At 36.7% G+C, this 5,352-nt stretch overlaps 1 long non-coding RNA gene across 1 annotated transcript in view; it reads right to left on the minus strand.

Moving 5' to 3' along the window:
• Nucleotides 1-744: 744 nt before the first annotated feature.
• Nucleotides 745-5,352, minus strand: part of LOC106147779 — a 28,658-nt gene continuing 24,050 nt past the window's right edge. Inside the window, exon 3 of the long non-coding RNA XR_001232742.1 lies at nucleotides 745-855. This is a non-coding gene — a long non-coding RNA (uncharacterized LOC106147779). The remainder of the gene's footprint in view (nucleotides 856-5,352) is intronic.

Consider the following 5,352-nt stretch of genomic DNA (forward strand, 5'->3'; position numbering starts at 1 on the left):
CATCCTTTTATTTATTTTTAATATTTTGGGTTTTTCCAGTACCAGGAATCGAACTCATGACCTTGTGCTTGCCAGGCAAGCACTGTGCCACTGAGCTAAACCCCCAGCCCCTCAACATCTTATTTAAATAAATATATAGGTACTTTGTTATTTTCTAGATTATGTAGTATTCCATTCAATAATATATCACAACTCACAGTAATTTTCTCTAGGATATTTGCTTTTATTTCCTCACTATAGTTCCAAGAAGTCTCCTTTGTACTCTTTTTGTATAGATTTTCAAGGTAAATGGAAAGCACAGAATTTAGAAGAGGTTGTTGAGAAACGTGAAGGATCTGTGGTAACATCTCTGAGGCAAAAAATATATGTTACCTGATTTTCTTGTGAGTACGGGCATAGTTCGAGCAGAATAATCTTTTAAAATTTCTCAAGTCAAATCTTCTGGGACTAAACAACCCTAAGGAATTATGAGAGAAGTGTGACTACTGGTAACTAGTCTTAGAATGAAGAAGGCAAAGGGATTGAATCACCAAAAGTCAATAAATTTTGTGGCACTGTGAACAGTAGTACTGGGCTCCATGGTCTTCTTTTATATTTGTCCGGATGTCCTATAGCTAAACAAAACAGCTTACAAACAACTTTTTAAGATGAATCCTATTTTCTGCATTAAGTTTTGCTTTTCAGTGAGACAAAAGCTTAAAATTATTAAACTTTATTGTAAAAATAATTTACCAAAACCCTGTCTCTGAAGCTCTGTATAGACCTCAGATATGGTGAAGTAGGTGCTTTCTGAGGGTGGAGGAAACTTTACTTTAGCACTTCCTGAATTTCTTGCATATCCTCTTTGATGTTGTCCTGCAAGAGAGAGTACAAATACATGCATTTGTTGGGAACATCCAAATTATGGGTTTGATTAGTTTCAGACATGAACAGACTCTCACTTAGAATCAATTCATGCCTTCATTATTAAACTAAATCACAGATGTTACGCACTCTTGCCTCTTCAGGTTGAATACCAGATCCCCAAGTAAGTCTCAGTAGAGGTATCATATGTGAATTTGCTGAAGACTGATTGCACTGACAATGAACTTCATTCATCCTTTCTATAATTAAACACGCAGAGAGATGTGAAAGATGTTCAGGTATATTTTTCTTTCTTTGCTAAGAACGGTGATGTATAAACAGCTATGGTGTTCAGGTATACACTTATTGCAGAAACACTCACAGTCTCTAGATTCCATTGTGGCCTATGAAAGCAGTAGCTGTCTCTTCATAGTTGTGAAATGAAATTTTCAGGACGTGGATTAAAACATAGATCTTGTGAGTAAAAAGCTCTGAAGTCCACAGCAGCTATTAATGCTGTGCTAAACTCATTCCCAATAAAAAAAAAGCAACAAAAAAGCCAAAGGTGGGAGAACTTTGGTGAACACAATCAGAATGAAATCATACCACATGGCTTATAAAAGTGTTAAAAACAAAACAGTTGGAAGGAAAATAAAGCAATTATACAGACTGCCTGTTTGAGAAAATTTCAATTAAATGAGGTTTTCTTATATGAAGTTGTGATAGCTAGGCTCATTTTGCTTTACATCAGCAGCAGAACCATGAGCTATTTGCTTTACTTTTGAACTTGATATCTTCCACTGCCTAGATTTAGGCATCCTGAATGTAAATCATGTGTTTCTGAAGGCCAGGGAGCACAGGCAGTTAGAATTTACCTTGTAAATACTGCTAAGTATTTTGAGGGCCCTTTCACCTACTTGAGGTGAGAATTCACCATCTGCTTTGAAACTGCAGAGACAGTCAAAACCCCATCTAGTTGACTTACATAATTCTTTCAAGGAGAAAGGAAGCCCTGGGCCACTGAATGTCAAAGCTGCTCATTGCTCAGCATAGCTGAGTGCAGCGTCAGCAGTGCTGCGAGAGAGATTTGAAGGTGAATGACTGCACAAGTCTGAAGCCAAGAGTCTGGGCAGTAGACAGTGATTAAAAAAGAAGCCTTCATACATATCATTTGTTAAAACCAAACCCTCAGGAGAATAATGATTTCCTTCCTAAATTAACTTTCCTTATACCTACGAGTTAAAAGGCACCGTGGCGATAGATTGATGATTCTGAGCTGTCACTTAAACTTCTGCGTGAAGAAAATGGAATGATGAAAAAGCATCAAATGACTACTGCATCACTACCCAACCCTACCCACATAAATTATACACACAAACATATATAGGGATTATATATAAATTATGCATACAAGTTGATTTAAAAAGATATACCGAATAAAAATTAATACACCAACTGTCGACCGCAGCACTAACGTGACAGAAATTGACTTCTTGCGTGACCATCTGAAAGGATCCAGATTAAGGAAAAAGAAACTTCCTGATGTAAACCTTCAGGAAATGTTCTTAAGGAACAACAGCAAATGAATAAATATTTGTTGGAGAAAAATCTAAGAAATTATAATAAAGAAGGCAGAAACCTATTGTTTTTAAACCAAAACTATTCGCTTTCCTGTGCCATCTCAGCAAGGTGTGGTCTCCACTCAGATTTCCATATTTAAGAACGGAAGACTCTTATCTCCCTTTGTTCCGGTTTGAAGACCTTTCTTTCTGGGAGTGTTAGGCTACTAGCATTACTTTTCCTTCCCCAACTCCCTATTCTGAAGCCAAGCCCTGGGTGAGAGTAAGAAATGAGAGGATCCCTTCAACTGCCCAGTTCCCATGTAGGAAGCAAAGTTCTGCTTTGGGTGTGGGAAGCTGAGATTATGGGCCCTGATTTCCTAGATCACCCTTTTCCTGGCTTGCAAGGCCTGATCAACACACCAATCAGAAAGTCAAGAGGACCTCAGAATGTTTCTCCACACCTCCTCTCAACCAAGTACTCAGCTTCTGGAATTGGCGTGTGTCTCAGACAGATGTTTGCCATTTTTGCCATCTACCAACCCAGCAGTTGGGGGCAGGGAAGTAGACAAGCATGTCAAAAACTAGGTAGCAAATCATCTCATCTCAAATGGACTTACTTCCTTTGCGTCACATTTTGGAGAAGTTCAAACAAAAGGGAGCTCTCAAGAGCCAGAGATATTATGGTGAGAGGCACCTGACAGAAATAACCCAAGATACAGTCTAAATTGTATGCAGGCTAATTTGCAGGAGAGAACTATGGAGTAAGATAGCTGGGAGGAACCATGCTGGGGTAAAACAAACAAAAAATCAAAAAATGACTTCAAAATGTCCTTCAGAGGAGACTGGATTATTTTGTAGGATAATTTATGTTTCAGGGTGCTGTGGACAATAGGGAAATCACCGAGTAATCAGTGAAGTTGAACAGATAAAAGCCATGAGACAAGAGGAAACAGAGCTCCACCAAATCCACTCATTCCAGGCAACCTTGAGCAAGCCCACAGCTCTGCCATTTTAAGGAGCAACTCAGAGATTTCTTACTCAGGGGACGGGTGGACCTCAGTGAAGTAATCTAGCCAGTCACTAGGTCAAAAACAAGCAAATAATAATAACAAACCCCTGGGAGAGGATGGGATAAGTCACTAGAGGTGTAAACAGTATATTTTCTAAAATATCTAGTTTTAAATGAAAAAGTATGAAACATGTAGAGAAACAAGGAAGTATAACCCATTTACCAGAAGAACAAACCAAACACCATAAATTGCCTATGCGAACGATAAAATAACACATTTGCTAGGGAAAGGTTTTAAACACTGTAATTAAACAAGGAACTGCCAACTAAAAGCATTGTATCCAGCAAAGCTATACTTAAAAGAATAAAGGTAAAATACTGCTTCCCAGGTAAACAGAAAGTAAATTAATTTGTAGCTAGCAGTCTTGACTTATAAGAAATAATAACAGAAGTGCTTAGGCTAAAAGCAAGTGAGCACAGAAAGTAATTCAAATACACAAGAAAGGGCATCGGCAAAGGTAATTAAGTAATTATATAAAACAAAATAGGAATGGATTTCTTCTTTCTTCTTTTAACAGATTTCAAAAACAATTGTATACAACGATACAGAATATGTTTGGTTCTGCAACATAAAAATGTAATGAACGTATATTTTTCAGTAATAGCACAATGAAAGGTTACAACAAAACTGTATGGAGGTAGGGAGATGACTCTGTATAACAAAATAAACACTGTAAATACGCATTTTCGGATTCATCATACTTGGAGATGCAACCTGAATGATGAGAATACCACAAAAAATAAAGCTATATAGGAGCATGTCTGTATATCACTGTAACTGAAAAAATATGTCTGAAGCTAATTCTAAAAGATACATATAGTGAACCTTAGAATAACTACTAAAACAAAAAATACGGTGGAAAACATCATAAAAAGTAATACTGAATTAATATTCACCAACACAAAGAAACAAAAGAAGAATAAGGGGAAAATACTATAACTATAATGAAAACAAAAAGTAAAGTACTAGACATAAATCCACCCATATTAATATTAACATTAATCATAAACAAACTAAATTATCTGAGCAAAAGGCAAAAGTATTTCAGGCTGCAGACTGGATTTAAAAAACTAAACATGATCCAACTATGTCGCATCTGTAAGAGACACAATTTTGTTTCAGAGTTGCATAATAATAAAAAATAGAAAGGTAGCAAAGACATATCATGTCAACAGTAATGTCAAGAGATCTGGCGTTGCTATAAGGGTATCAGACAAAATAGACTGCAAAGCAAAAACTACTAGAAATAAAGAGGGCAATTATAACTATTAAAACTCAATTAGAAAGTTAACAATTATGAGTACTTGTGTATCTGATAAGAGAACACAAAATTCCATGAAAGAAGAGCTAAGAAAAATGAAAGGAGAAGTAGATAACTAAAAATAAAAGCTGTATAATTCATTAACACACTTCAATAATGGCTAGGGCAAATGGACAAATGATCAGTAAGGAAATAGATGACTTCAGCAATACCGTAAAGCAGATCTAACCGACCTTTATAGAACAGTCCACCCAACAATAGAATGTATATTCACCAAAATTACACATGGAACACTGTCATGGTAGATCATATACTAGGCCATAAAGGAAACCTCAGTAATTTTAAACATAATGCGTACCCTGTTCTGCAACCACAATAAAATAAAATTAGGAGTGAGTAACAGGGAAGCAATTGGGGAACTCATCAATATGTGGAAATTAAATAGCATGCTTATAAAGGAGTCTTAGCCAGGCATGGTAGCACATGCCTCCAATGCCAACATTCTGGGAGGCTGAAGCAGGAGGATCATAAGTTCCATTCCCATATGGGAAACTTAGTGAGGAGGAAGGAAAGGAGGAAAGAAGGAAGGAAGGAAAGAAGGAAGGAAGGAAGGAAG

Source organism: Chinchilla lanigera, unplaced genomic scaffold, assembly GCF_000276665.1.
Source record: "Chinchilla lanigera isolate Chin_1 unplaced genomic scaffold, ChiLan1.0 scaffold00009, whole genome shotgun sequence".
NCBI lineage: Eukaryota > Metazoa > Chordata > Mammalia > Rodentia > Chinchillidae > Chinchilla > Chinchilla lanigera.